The 15,387-nt window shown below is 49.6% G+C and overlaps 1 protein-coding gene across 1 annotated transcript in view; it reads left to right on the forward strand.

The window, feature by feature from the left end:
- The window catches only part of CSMD1 (CUB and Sushi multiple domains 1), a 775,017-nt gene that overhangs the window by 119,603 nt on the left and 640,027 nt on the right, over positions 1 to 15,387 (forward strand). The gene's annotated exons all lie outside the window — the stretch shown is intronic.

Consider the following 15,387-nt stretch of genomic DNA (forward strand, 5'->3'; position numbering starts at 1 on the left):
TGGATTAGAGATTTTAGCGTGCCTATAAGCTGCAACTCCACTGGTGACGGAATGGCAGAAACGTTCGACTCTTGCGTCCCGCAGCGGTGACTGGAGAACACTATTTGATATCGTTGCCAAACGTTTTAGCACAAAACGTGTGTTTACAATGTTCCTTTGTCGATAGGACTCTTCATTGGAAAAGGGGTTTGTCTGTGGACACACCGCAGGGAAATTTGGAGTATTTCGGATATGAGTCGGGGGCACTCCCTCTCCGTGAAGAGTTTATTCCTAATACAGATGAGTTTGCTTAGGAATTGCGTTGGGCGATGATGTAGTGCTCACGGGAAGGGCGTGCTGTGAAATGAATGTTTGTGTTCGCCGTGGAAACTGTTCACCGAGAAGGTCACTTGGATTGTACTGTCCCGTCCCTGCGAGGCCTCGGGGTGGCGTTTGGTTGGTTCTGTGTTTTAGGGTTTGCGTCTAGGAGGCAACTTTGGGTTGTGCTATCAGTTTCGAACTACTTCGCAGCAAAATTTTAAAAAGATAAAAGAGGGTCCAGCCTCTGACAGGGAGCGTGATACAGACCGTCGTCACACCAGGCACTCGGTGTTCAGAAGTGATGTTGGTCACACTCGAAGTGCGAATGCCAAGGCGTTTCTATTGCAGTCTTGTTTCACGTAGTGTCTTAACGTTTCTTTCTCGTGTGACCCGGAGGCTGTGATCGTGAGTGTAGATGAACTCCGGAGACGGCCGAGTTTACAAAAGCCTTGGTGAAGGACTGGGTCGGGGGTTAGGCCCCTCCCTGTGGGCAACGCACGCCTTGGACTCTGGGTGTCCCCTGGGTGAAGTTTTGTCTGTGTGTCCTTGTTCCGTGTACTTGGGGCACTTGGGCAAATCCTTTGTGGAAAATTAGGTCTCCAGGTGCTGTGCGCACCTGCATGTGGCTGCCGTGCAGTCACAGAAAGTATCGGGATGGGACTGTCCTCTCTGAAGGCATTGAGACCCACCTATCCTTCTCCTGCGAGTTTTGCAGGGAGTGATCCTTAGGACGGTCGACGTTCTGACTCCGGTGGCTTCGAGGCCCGGGTGTTTCTGTGGCAGCCAGCCCCGCTGGGCTGAGAGGGTTAACCATCTTTAAGTCCGTCATTGGCTGTGGGGAGTCATTTAACTTTTGGAGGGTAACAGGCTCCTTTAAGATTCCGAAGTGTGGTTCTGTTTCAGATTCTCTTGTGTCGCTACTTCCTATGTGCTTTAACTTCACACAATTTCCTTTTTACAAAAAGGAGTGTTTCCAGGCAGCCTACCCCAGTTAGCAGCGAAGCCACGGGAGCTGCACCAGGAAGGATGGCGACCTGGCCCTTGGAGACGCTTTTAGTTTGAAATGTATATTTCAACAGGGACGTTCAGAGACAGTCTGTTTACAAGTAAATGCGGACCTTTGTTTTGAAAGCGGAAGATCTAATCAAAAAAGTGCTTTGTCAGCAAAACCAAAATGGTTCACAATACTTAATATTGGTGTTAACGGATTCCTCGATTAGCTTAAGGTCTCCTGAGAAGAGCAGTCATTCGGTTTGGAGGAAAACAGTGATTATAGTCCGAACAGAAGATGGAAGGCAGGACAATTTACCCAGAAGAGTAAAACTTTCATAGTAAGCGAAGCTGGTTTACATAGAGCAGCCCCCGCAGAGAATTTAGATACACCTGTAAGGCACCGAGGCAATGTCGCTGGAGAGAGTGAGAGAGTATTATAAACAGTATGTCTAGAATATGTAAAATAATATTAAACATAATATGAAACAGCACCGATGATAACTGTCAGGAGAATAGCTGTCATTATTCTGGAATGGAAGCACTGAGTCCTTCGGATGACTCCGATTCCCGCCTTCACGTCAGATTTTACTGGGACAGCGTTGTCCACCAATAATGACCATGAGCTAAATAACACGACGAATGTCGCTATTCCACCCTAGACATCTGGAGGAAACTTGATTTGTATGGGAAAGACTTCACCAGCGTTTATAAATGGATGTCGTTTTCTCTAGTTCTTGATCTAGTATTGTTTTCTCCCAATTAAAGTTAGAATTTATTTAATATTATCAGATTGATGCCTAATTTTTTTCATTGACATTTTTTTGCCTGACTTGGAGAAAAGCTTTCAAACTGCAAATCTGGGCAAACATTATAACCTTGGTAACAAACGTAATCTGGGCGCTGACCTTGTTAGATTTCTGCCAGTACTTAGGAATTGTCATTGTTTACATTAATTATTATCGATTCATGGAAATGTTAATCTGTATAATGTGCATGAAAACAACAAAATTTTCTAATAAATGTATTCATTGAATTTATCTCTGGAAATCAAATGGAAATATTTATAACTTTCACACTAAATTACTAAGTATGGAGCCCTTCAGGGTCTTACTGAGTAAGTTTATAGAATGTTGGTGAAATGAAGGTACGAATAATGAAATTGAAGTTACTAACTTAACAGTGTTTTGTATTAATTTATGGACTAGCTCCACCATTAAACATTATTCTCCAGGATAAACCAAAGAATTGGCAAAATTTCTTTGTTAAGTTTATAAAAGAAAATATTGGTGGTATACGTAATTTACAGTAAGAGCACCATCGAAATTCCTGTATTTGTCCAATAGTAAAGTGCGAGGCATATGAGTAGCTTATTTCTGTACTTCTCTTTGAGGACCTTCTTTCCTCGATCTAAATGATGAAAACAGTTATTTTTGTTTATCAAGTTCATGATACTGGAAAATCATGTAGGTCAGAAAATGGGTGTGACTTGCCAACACTTGAAAATGTCATTGAAACAAATGTATGTGACAAGGTGTGGCTGACGGCAGACTTGAGAACAGATATATTTGGTGACCGTGTTTATTCAGAGATTGTGCCCCAAAGAACCTGTCGTTCTGTTCTCTGTATTTCTTCACTTTTAAAAAGAGAATTCCTCAATTTCCTAATCAATTTTATTATTAGTGAAAAAGCGAACTGAATGTTAGAAATACCAGTGACTATATGATGAAATCTCTCCACAAATTCTAGTTACTTGGGCCCTGACGTCTGCTTTGCTTGTAGATGATATTTATTTTGTTAAGTCATATCACAATGTTTGTCCTGAGTACCATTTCCGATGTTTCGTGAACGATTTGGTAGTTTTTACACATTGACCTTTAACATGACCTGGTTTTATTTTGAAAATTTAGTTTACGAGAGTTGTTTATCATAATTTAGGTTACTTACATTTCTTTCGGGTGAAATAAGTTTGCTTTGACACTGATTGAATGTTTATCATACAGTGTTTTGGGCGAAGTATGACTTTTATGTGTAATACACCTTGTGTGGGCCTGGGAAACAGCAGGTCTGTGAAACAAACCACGAGGCCCGTGGGCACGCCCCTGGGCCAGTCCGCTCTCCATACAGAGCGCTCGGCAGCAGTGCGAGGCGGGGCCCTGCGTGGGGAGCTGGATTGTCTTTGAACTCTCTCCGAAGGCATTAGCCATGGAATAGCAGGTTTTATATAGAAATCGGAGTGAAAATCATATGCATATTTTGGCATAAATATTCACTTTTGCAATAATTGCTTGGCAGGGCAGAAGGAAGGTTAATTAGATTATTAAGACAAAGCTGATAAGAAAAGAGAAATCTATTCTCTTTGAAATGTCTTTTAAAATGCTGGCAGACATGATAGTTAGAAAGGGAGAAAAAAATATTTTAAAGGAAGGAATTTTAACGGCACATGTAGCAGTCCAGTGTCTCCATCAGAAAATGCTGATTTCACACCCTCAGCATTTACCTCAGCTTCCCCAGGCGCCATCTTTGGTTATACTGGCCTTAAATGTTATGTGTGAATCTGTAAGAATGTGAGAGTGTCCAAACCCATCTTGATGGGGCAAAAGCGCACCGGAGGCGCAGTGAGGGGAGTGGGACGTGCCCCCTGCTGTGGCGGGAAGTCGCGTTCCGTGCGCAGCCGCCTGTCAGTTGGAGAGAGAAAAGCAACTGCCCATGAAGATGGCCTGGGAGACTCCCCAGGGTCGAAGATGCTCTGCAACAAATTTTTCTCTCTCCAGTTGTGTTTTTTAATCTTAAAATTATTCACTCCATCCATCAGGGCATTGTGTTCTGCTTCCGAAGGCACATGAGTCTTTGTGGGTGATAAATACAGAGGTAGGTGGGTGGGTATCTCTAGAATGATATGAAACCTTGTTTACATTTTGTTCTTAAATCCTCACAAGATTTCTGTAAGTGAAGTAAAGGTACCTGATAATATCAGCTGGAGAAAGTGAGGGCGTGACTTTGACGTAATGTAATTGGCCAGGAGCTCACAGCTAGTAAGTAGTAAAAGGAGAAATTACACCCAAGTCCACCTTCTTTTCCCAGAAGTTGTAATTCTTAACCAGTCACTATGTACCTTCTTATAGGCTTAAGTGTACTTGTGTTTGCGCAGATACGCAGTGCAGTGATAAAAACACACGTGTGCATATGTGTGTACACCCAGGGAATTGCATGCACACACAGGGTGGGTGTGGTTATGCAGGCGAACACACAGCCCTCATCTGTGGTCCCTTCTCTGCTCTGAGCGCCCACCAGAGACCCAGCGCCGAGCTCAGCGCTGGGAGCGGAAAGGCCAGCGGTGCCCGTCCTGGAGGGCTGGCCAAGGCCAAGTGGGAAAGCTTGCAAGAGCAAGGAGCGTCACGGGTGCTGACAGTGAACCCCGTGCCTGACAAGCTGGGGACCAAAGGGAAGGTTGGGTCTACGAGGGACGGGAGGGGTCCCACAGAGCTGATGCGTGGGCTGTGTCTCCAGGGATCACTCCGCACACTCGAGTGCTCAGTGCGGCCTCTGGGCTGGGCCCTGAATCGAAGTCCCTCGGGGAATGACAGGTGCCAGGAGCATCTGCCCAGGAGGGAGGAATCCAGGCAAAGGTGAGCGACAGGCCAGGGACTCTCCTCGAGGACTGTCTGCCATTGGGTGGGGACGGCCTGCAGGCAGGAGGATGCTGGCAGAAGAGAGGCCGAGGGGCACCCAGGGGGCCTGCTGGGCCCTGGCTCTCCAGGGAGAGATCACAGCACGGCCCCTGTGACCCGCCTCAGGGGCAAAGGCAGGGTTGCCCGGGCTCAGGGGCCGGGCTGCTGGGACAACTGTCAAGGAAAGGCTGACCCCGGGTGACTGGACGAGGGAGCCACAGGCGGCGTTTTAGTTCATGCATCTTCCATTTCACAATCTCGTCCCCTCTGGGGCTTTGGAATCCTGTTGCGGTGTCTGAAATGTAAGCAGAGAGGGGCCGCTCCCCAGCGTAAGTGGCCCCTGAGTCCTCTGTGCCCTGAGCGCCGCCTTCCTGCTGCAGACGGGCCCTGGCCTGGCTCTCCTCCCTCCCCGAAGTGCAGGGACAGCTCCGGGGAAGCTCGAACCCCTGGCGTCTGGCACAAAGCAAGTGCTCAAAAGCATTTCTCAATGGAAAAGAAAACTTGCACTCAGCCTCAACTTTCGTCCAGTGCCACCGTTCCTAAGGGCCACCTCTAACGACTGTGCCGATGACTTCTCTCTCTGGTTAATAGCCCAGCTCACCCAGAAGTTTCCTCCAGAATCACGAAAATTCATTCAAAACAAAGAGGTTGTGTGAACCACAGTATGTGCCCACTGTCTCTCTGCAAAAATAACAGACTCTGTCTATTCAGGTCATTAAATTAAACCTGTAAAACCTGAAATGAACTAATTTCACCGATGGCACATTTTCTTTATGTAAGCGAATGGCTCACGTTCCAGGCGGCACAGGACGCGTGACTCTTGTCCGCAGCCAGACCTCGGCTGCGCAGTGACTGTGGGGGTGGCGGCGGGCGGTGTGGGGTGTCTCCCAGGAGCGCGGGTCCCATTCGCTGGGTGTGCTTGGCCTTTCCCGCTGACACATCTCACAGGCAGAATTGTCTTTCCCTTCACACCCAGGGCTGTGGATTTAAACGGAGCAGCTAGATGATTGCCCTTCAAGCTCCCAGCCTTATTTAGAATGTCAGCACTGGTTTATTTCTCCCTTGGGGTGATTATCCAAACTCAGCCTGAATTAACACGGCGCGGGAGTGACCCACCTGGCGGAGCGGCGCTCCCTCCCGAGGACGGTGAGGTCAGCGACGGGGGAGGCGCAGCGGGCGGCTGTCCACCAGAGACCGTGCTGACGCACGGAGACACGCCGAGTTCCTCCTTTGTCCGGGCAACACACGGGCGCACACTCATGTAGTCTGATCCCGTTGTGCAACCATTTTAAAAGTGATGCTTGTATAAATATGTAGACACACATGTGTGTAGCATGCACATACAAATTGTGTTCAGAAGAGTGTTGAGGACCACCCAAAGTGTTCATATATGTTACTTTGGGTAAGAGTGGGAATGGTTAGGAAGAAGGGTCACTGGTGTTTCTTTGTAAAATCGCATTATTTAGCTTGTTGCTATGAACATTAAGAACTCAAATAGTGAACATCCTAAAGAAAGAAATTCCTGAAGATGATGGGGCACTTAGTGTTCTTCACTGGATCTCTGGTCCTTACCAAGAAACTGAAAAGCGAGACCAGGTGATTGAAAGTCCTTCAACGCCGCCTTTGAGTGCCTGTGTGTGGGTCCCCAGGCCACCCCTGTTGCTGAAAGGAAGAGAAGACTATGCATATTCACTAGAAATCACCTCATGAAAACAGTCTCCTGACTCCATGAATACAGGCAAATTAATTCCATGGAAAACGCGTCTTCTAACTCTTTATTCAGTAACGAAATAAGTATTGGTTGATACCTGTCCTTGGAGATCATTCCCGAAACAAGTCCGGTCACACCCTGGTGCTCACCGGCTTCAGAACATGTCCAACCCTGTACTTGGTGCACTTTGATGAGAAAAAAGAATGTTTCAGCCTGCGGTGCTGGCTTGGGGCTCATTGCACTCGCTGGAACTCGAGCTAGGCATGACGATGCCGTGGGGGGGGGAGACTCCACCATGAGGTGCTCAGCGAGTTCCAGGACGAGTCCCAGAGGGAACTAACGAGTCCCCGAGTTCCTGGACCGGGAGTTCTGGAACCTGCTGTGAGTGGTGTTCAGGTGCCACTGTAACAGGAGTTGCATTTCTGAGAATATTTCCTTTGGACCATAATTCAGATTTTATCCTTTGTACCTGCTCATCTCCCAAGGTTGTTTTCTTTCTTTTCATTGATCTTTTTTTAAAAAAAATATCTTGTGTCCGAGACAAATTGCTCCAAGTTTATAAGTATATGCCTTTGGTAGTAAGTATTTTCAGGTAATGTTTGAAAAATAAAAATTCGTTGTTACTCCACGTGAACCTTTATAGGCAAAAGTAATGAGACGCGGTGATTGTTTGGGCCTCTCCACTTCTCTCTGCTACCATGCCTCCTTAATGGAGCACCCTGTGAGTGACCAGAGGTTCGGGGGCCTCCCACTCCACCCCTACCAGCCCCGGCTCTCTGCCCCGTGGGTGTCAGAAATGACTGTGTCGGGGGAAGTGAATGATCCGAACGTGTGTGTGTAGACCGGGGCGTGGTCCCGAGTCTGGATAATCCAGTTCTCCCATCACTGTGTACTCGACCCCAGGGGACGTCACTCCACTGTCTTTTGCATCCTGTCCCTCACTGTGAAATGACGGAGGCGCAGCCCCTCCCTCTGAGCTGTTCGGGTGTCACAGCACATGGTGGCTGAGGCCGCTGGGCTCCGTGCCTGGTGTGTAAAACTTGGCATGTGTTCTTCCAGTTCCGCGGCGTTGGCCCAGACCAGGGCAACGACAGCGTAGTGTCTCGCTCTTCCTGCCCCGTGAGAGTCGCAAGGGGCTCATCTTTAACCCGACACCCCTCCTGCTTGGGACTAACGTCCCCTCTGCTGTCTTACTCCTGGGACACCTGTACCTCTCTGCCTCCAGCCCACTTTCTCTGGGCTTTGGGTCGCTTCATCTTTTTTATGTCATTAAAAAAAAAGACAAATTCTTGATGATTCTGTGCTTTTCCAAGTAAGAATGCCAAAAAAAAAAGAAAGAAAGATTCATCCCGGCTAACAACATGTGCGTGGAAGGTTGCAGTTTATCACAAGCTACCAAACTCCGCATTGTGGTCGGTGTGACTTCGTATTTCTCTCAAATCTCGACTCGTGCAAGGAGGCATTTTTTCTGCAGTTTATTTTCTGATGTATTCATTCTCTGTTCTAAAATAACAAGCCTACAGGACAGAGCTGACTGGAAGGCACATCACACTCCTTAGGCTTCTGGTTGGAGGTGGATTGTTTGAGGCGAGGCAGGGAGAAGGGGCAGATGAGGTGGATCGGGACTGGGGGCAGAGCAGAAACACGGGTGTCTGCTGGGGCCGAAATGTGAAGCACCCGAGAATGACGGAAGCGAACATGAACGATGTAAATCAGGACAAAAATTCGCCGCGCTTTGACAGATAAATCAAAGTCATTTCGGTTTTGGAGAATCAGAGAAATGCCTCCCCTCTTCGGGCCTTTCAGGAGCAATGTGCACATCATGTGATACGCGGTCAGTCCGTGGCCAGATGCCAAGAGCAAAGTTTTAGCGAACACTTCTCCCTGAAACGGTGAAATAAATGCCAAGTGGCAAAGAGAGAGGCAGGTGTTTGGTCGCCTGAAGAGTTCTCAAACTCATCTGCAGGAAAGTCAGAGTTCATTTTCACCCCTAACTTTGCACTTAATGATTTCAAAACTAAATTGGCAAGTGTGTGCACTGCCACTTCTGATGTTCTTGCCACTGGAGGTCAGTGGGTCACTAAAGGTCAAACAAGCATCTGTGTTGCTAAATCTAAGCTTACTTTCAAAGGGCATGTTAATCTAAAAAGTTTCCAAACTTCTTAGGTAGTTTTTTTCTTTCTCTTTTATTGTTGTCTTTATTTTTTCTTCTTTTTTCTATTTAATTATTGTTCTAGTACAGTTTTCTGTCTTTTACCCCCATCCCAGCCCACCCCACCCCATGGTCCCCACCTCCCTCCCATTTCCACCCCTGTTAGTTTTTGTCCATGTGTCCTTTATACTTGTTCCTGTGAATCCTTCCCCTTTTCCCCTAAAATTCCCTCACCTCTCCCCTCTGGTCCCTGTCAGCCTGTTCCGTATTTGAGTGTCTTTGGTTATATTTTGCTTGCTTGTTTGTTTTGTTGTTTAGCTTCCTGTTAATGGTGAGATCATATGGTATTTGTCTTTCACCGCCTGGCTTATTTCACTCGGCAAAATGCTTTCCAGTTCCATCCATGATGTTGCAAAGGGTAGTAGTTCCTTCTTCCTTTCTGCAGCATAGAATTCCACTGTGTATATGTACCATAGCTTTTTGATCCAGTCATTTACCGATGGGCATCTAGGTTGCTTCCAACTCTTGGCTATCATAAATTGTGCTGCTATGAATATTGGGGTGCAGAGGTTCTTTTGGTTTGGTGTTTCAGGGTTCTTAGGGTATACTCCTAACAGTGGAATTGCTGGGTCAAAAGGCAGATCCATTTTTAGTTTTCTGAGAAAATTCCATACTGTTTTCCATAGTGGTTGTACCAGTCTGCAATCCCACCAACAGTGAACTAGGGTCCCCTTCACCCCACAACCTCTCCAACACTTGTTGTTTGTTGCTTTGCTTATTGTTTTCTTTAAATATAGTCAGAAAATAGCAGTTTACCATCTCTTTTGAATGATAGGTATGAAGCTGACTCTATAGGGTTCATATTCTGGGAGATGGTCAGTTAGGAGTTTATTTTCGGTTTCAACAAAACAAGACATTGGTTTTATTGATTAACTTGAAAAGGTGTCCTATAGTGCTGCACTATGAGTTTCCCTTTTCTACAATCAATGATTTTGTATCATTTTAATTGCTTATTTTCCTTTTTATTTTTTAGTGCTAATCAGAGTAATGTAAACCAAACTATGAAACATCTCCCCTTATGTCCAAGCATTGGTCAGAACAATGAAATTCGGGAGTGACACTGAACTGTCCAATAAAGAAAATCAATGTTTGTGCATTTATCTGTTTTCTCCCAAACCTTCTTCTAAAAATTGACAACAGAGAATCCGAGCTGCTACAACGCCTGCCTCATGGCCTCAGAGAATGAGGGGCCCTTTCTGGGCAGCCTTTTGGTTTGTTTAACTAGCTTCCTCCCAGAATTCCTGACCTTGGTTCTCTCAAAATAGAGCCTTTTCCTGCCTTCACATTCCTGGCGGAAGGAGACACCCTTTAAGGAGAGGGGAGGGGCCTGCAGGCTCTGGGCTTGCTATGTGCATTCGTGCGCGTCCGGTGAAGTTCCGACCGTCATTTTAATCCCATGTATTTTTTTCCAGCCGGACATGTGTTTTGTTTTCTACAATACGCTTCTCAATGTTAGGCTCATGGACCAGAAAGCCACCTGGGGGAAGCAGAGGAGGGAGGGGAGTCGACAGCTGGTGTGTGGGACCTCGGTTTCCTCCCGCCCTCCGCCCCGGGGGTATGAGAGGGGGCATGAGAGGGGGCAAGCGGGTCCTGTTGGGCAGGAACGAGGTCCGAAATCCTGAACCCATTTCGGCTCCAAAGTGTTACCCATTCTAACTCAGAAAAGTGGGGTTTCAACGCTCCACGTCCTCCTTTCCATTCTTTACGACTTTCGCGCCCGGTCAGGACCTTCCCACGTGCCGCGGCTCTGGCATGTGCTCCGCGCTTTACTTATTCCCCTGGCTTTTCTCGGAGGGAGAACTCAGGTGCCCGAATCGGGAGGGCGGCCGCGGCCACCCACTAGTGCCGTGATGGGAAATCACTGTCATGTTATTCTGCGCTCCCCGAGTCAAAGGGACAGCTAACGTGTGGTCACAGTTAGTCCTACACGGCGTATTTATCACCAGAGTTCCCCCAAAGTTAAATGAGGTATCACTTCATTTGTGAACTACTGTGTAAAATAAACACAAACTGTCTGTAATCTCGATTTAAACGGATGGAATCCAACATCACCGTGCAGTGTTATACGCGTTAACATGTCATAACAGACTCGGGCAGTATTTGGGCCACAGGCAATTCCACTCTTTCAGTTCTCAACAACCTCAGTACGAGGTGCCATCTGAGCTATTAAACCAGAACGTCCGGGTAACACTCTGCCATAAAAGAGACTTCATAACACACTGGCGCTCATGTGAGCCTTCGAACCGGGTGAGCAGGCACTTCATTCGTGTGGCGTCACCCGACAGGTGAGGCGGTTCTCCCATGTCAGTCACACTGTCGTGCGGGAGCCGGTCCGGGTGTGATGGCACCACGGAGGGCAGACTGGCTCTTTCCGTGAGGGGCCGGGTGGTAACAGCGTTTGGCTCTGCAGCCCTGTCCCTTGGGCATGAAAACAGCCCGAGGCCGTGCTCCGACGACTGAGCGAGCTGTGTCCCAATAAAACTTTATTTACAAAGGCAGACGCCCTCTCCTCCTGCCCAAGCTCCGCCGCACGACTTGTCATCCACAGTCACCTCCGTGCATAGTCTGAGCAGCAAGTGGTTGGGTGGAGGGCTGACTCTCCTGCTGTCACGGAGAAGGCGGCTTTGTCCGTCACCTGAGTCCCACACCCGGTGACGTGGGCAAGTCGGGCGATGAAATCACTTTCTGGATGGTGGTCAGCGCAGTCCGTAGTGCTACTTACACACAGAGCCTGCTTCAGATGTGGCCTTTGTGTCTACGTGTCCGACACAGCCACTGAGCGTGCACGTCCCCTCCGCCCCCGGGCCCACCTGGTCCCAGGGGTCCCTTGCTCTCTGACCTCAGCCCCAAGGCACTCCTTAAACTTCTCGGTTCCCCTGCAATGCCAGCCACCTAACCCAGGTCCCTATTTCCACCTTGCCAATGCCCAGAGGGCGGGCAGCAGGTGGTTTGTCTCAAAGACGTGGCTGCCGAGATGCAGCTGAGATGCAGTTGGGAAAAAAAGTTGAGTGTCAGCAGTAATTTCCATAGAACATGTACTTGTCACTTACTGTCCCTACCTTGTGTCACTTGGAGTGCAGTGACAAGGCCCCTGGAGGCCTAACGGTGGGCAGCGAGTGTGGTCACCCGTTGTGCCCCTGAGGACGCAGACACCATGGGCGGCGCTGGCTGCGTGGGGCAGGGGCACGCGGAGCACCTTCCAGCCCTAAGCAGAGCCACGGAGAAGCCTGCACGGCAGCAGGGCTCAGCTGTCACGGCTGTCACGGGCACTCCGGGGCTGCCTGCCGTCTGACAGCGTCAGCTGCTCTGTGCAATGGAGTTGCACTCTCATTTCCCTCATAGGCCGCAGGTAGGATCCTGGCTCCGGCTGCAGCCACAATCTGGCAGAACCTGCCAAGCAGACAGCGCTGTCCCTGGTCCTGACCACGCCTGCCCAGGCCGGGTGGACCAGACCCAGGCTCTCGGAGGAAGCTGAGTGCTGCAGGGCATGGACCCGACTCAGGGCCGACGGTAAACCAGCCCACAGGTGTCTGCACTCGAGGGTGGCTGCCCGCCTGGGGCAGTCTGGGGTTCGGGCACTGCTCTGGCCCAGGACTTGTGTGTGGGGTCGCTGGTGGGACTCTGGTGTGTCAGGAGCATCGCCGTGTGTCTGCTGGTGTGCTCACTCTTGGGGCACTTTCCTTCATGCCACACAGCCACGTCCCGCCCCACCAAGCCCACTCAGGAGAAGGGCCACGTGTCCCGCACGGGCATAGGACCACGTGGTGCTAAGCCAAGTTATGACTTTGCTCATGAACGAAAGGAGTGGATGTTTCTTGTAGAGTAATCTGAATCCAGGGAGGTGGAGCCATGACATTTATGTTGCAGTCACGCAGTAACCTATTAGGTGTTCTCCACACCTCGAATCGCCCTGGTAAGCACACTAACATCCGTGGGCAGTGAACTCGTTGTCTCACACAAGGACCTGCAGTTAAAAGACTTGTTTGTGCCCGCACAGCGTGCCGGCGGCTGGCACCGAGAGTGTAATCATTGCTGCTCCGAGAAAACCGAGAAACAAAAGAACATATCGAGTCTAAAATTAGGTGACATTCCTCCAATCTGTTGAGGTCACTATTATTTCCAGGCTTTTCCAAGCTAAACGTCGTCAGCTCATGCAAAACCATCATTTCTGATCACCGAAAGACCGAAACCCTCCTCTGAATAAAGTGCATTGTGTCATGGTCTTGTCTCTTGTTGAGCTACTTCTGAAACACAAACCTTAGAATGTTACTGAAGATAAAGTCCGACGTTATCTTCGGCACCCAGCCTCTCACTGTGCAAAACTCAGGTACCTGGCCAGCTGCGCTGAGTCCGTCCTCCTGCTGGGAATAAAAACTGTACTTCAAATGACCTGACAACCTTTTAAAAGCATTTGCACATCAAGACATTTTTTAAAAGGCGAAAATTTGCGAGCGCTGTGTCATAGAGGTGCTCACAGAACAAAGTCTCCATTAAGAAATCTGAAATAAAAGGCAAATTTGTCCGAACCAGCCGACAGGATGGGTGACATTAAATTTACTTATTTTTAAACATTTTCTGTTACTCTGTTACAGTTGTCCCAGTTTTTCCCCCTTTGCCCTCCTACGCCCATCCCCCGCCAACTCCCACCATCGGTCTGCACCCTGTGTCCGTGCCCAGGGGTCACTCATACGTGTTCTTTCACTAGTCCCTTCCCCTCCTTTCCTTTGTTACCCCCGGCCCTCCTCTCTGGTCACTATCAGTCTGTTCCAGGTGTCCCTGCCTCTCCTTCTATTTTGCTCATTAGTTAATTTTGTTCACTAGATTCCTCTTACAGGTGAGATCTTGCGGTGTCTGTTGCTCACCAGCTGGCTTACTTCACCCAACACGATGCTCTCCAGTTCCATCCACGCCACGTTGGAAGGTGACGACTGCAGTCCCCGGGTCAGTCTGGATGCCGGCCGGGCACCCACCTACACCAGCTCTGCTGAAGGCGACTGCTGAGGTGGCCGGCCGTGCCCTGCGCAGGAGCCGACCGAGGCCCTTGTCGTGACTGCCTCTGGGCCTGTCCCGGATCTGAGAGTTTATGGGGACGCACAAAGAGGTCTAGACTGCACGTACATGCGTGTGCATGGTGTGAGAGCACCGATGGAAACCGTGGGGAAGCTCTGACACACTTAGAGCGTGTGTAAACTGGTTTCAATGGGACCGATTGGTCCCTACTTGATTGTATCTTGCTTATTTCAATTCCTAGAACCAGGGAGCCATAGCTTCTTCCGAGTCCTCACATTTTCAACTGCTGTCCTCCTAAGCAGCGTTGTGACTTGGCCGCCACCTGTAGTTACTGCCCTAAGCATGGCGGTGGGCTCTCCAGATACAAATCTCGGCCATGCGGTGTGGTGCTCGCACACGCTGAAGTCGCTGACGTGGTGGCTCGTCTGCCTCCACTGGACGGTGTGGCAGTCCACTGGGAAAGGCAGGCTCACCGGCTGGGTGCTCTCGCCCTTGGTACGGAGAACCGTGCTGAGGGGGTGGGGCCAGCTCACCTCCCGGTGAGACCGACCAGGAAGCCAGGCCTGGGCCCGAGAGATTCTCCTCTCCAGCAAACATCAAAACCCAAAGCACAAGACAAGAGTGACAATTTGTCACTTTATGTTGCGACATATAGTTGTCCCAGGCTCTCCAACCCTCATTTCTCCTACACCGGCTGCCGACAGCAGCTACCCTGCTCTCAGGTGGTGGTACCTGGGCGTCTTTTGGAAACCTCACCTCCGGTGCTTCCTGAGGTTGAGAAATTCGCTTTGGGTGGGAACGGCTGCCCGGGCTCGCCCTCCGTCAGGAGTCCCTTGAGAATACGTGGCCCATTTTGTGGCTCTGTCAACCGGCAAACCGGTGACCACGCGTTCCGTGCTCTGTCCTGTGACTCAGGCAGCACCTCGCAACTTCACGAGGAGACGTGAAAAGACGAGTTTGCACTTCGAGATCCGTGGTGGCTTTGGGTGTCGTTTCTGGTGGAGACTTGAACGTGCCTGTGACTGTCGAAAGGCTACGGGACCTCAGAGAGCCCGGGGCCCACAGAGGCCCCTGGAGGTGCAAAGCGCGTTCTCTTTCTGGGGCCATCGGTGTCCCGGGAGGACATGGTGTGGGGCCATTTCTGAGCCTGCCCTGGAGTTCCAAGTTCTCGGTGAACCATGCATGTGTCAATGTGTTGTCACCGTAGGTAACGCTCAACCCTTGGCCTTTATCCACTCGGTCCGCCGGAGAAGCTGGGGGAGAGTGTCCCCTCGGTGTTCAGCCAAGAAGCCGACGGAGCCCGAGTCCAGCCGGCCTCCCGGGTGAGCTCCATTTGCTCACATCTGTCACCAGCACACAGCCACACGCGGGGCAGTTAGGAATCGGCGCTTCTGGTTCTGGTTTTCCTCTACAAATCAGCGACGTCACACCCACCAGGGGATTCGCACTTCGGTTCTCGGGCCTTTGAATTTCAGAAAAAGCATCGTTTGATT

The sequence above is a fragment of the Sturnira hondurensis genome, unplaced genomic scaffold (assembly GCF_014824575.4).
Source record: "Sturnira hondurensis isolate 20B ecotype Veracruz unplaced genomic scaffold, ASM1482457v3 Scaffold0014436, whole genome shotgun sequence".
Lineage (NCBI taxonomy): Eukaryota > Metazoa > Chordata > Mammalia > Chiroptera > Phyllostomidae > Sturnira > Sturnira hondurensis.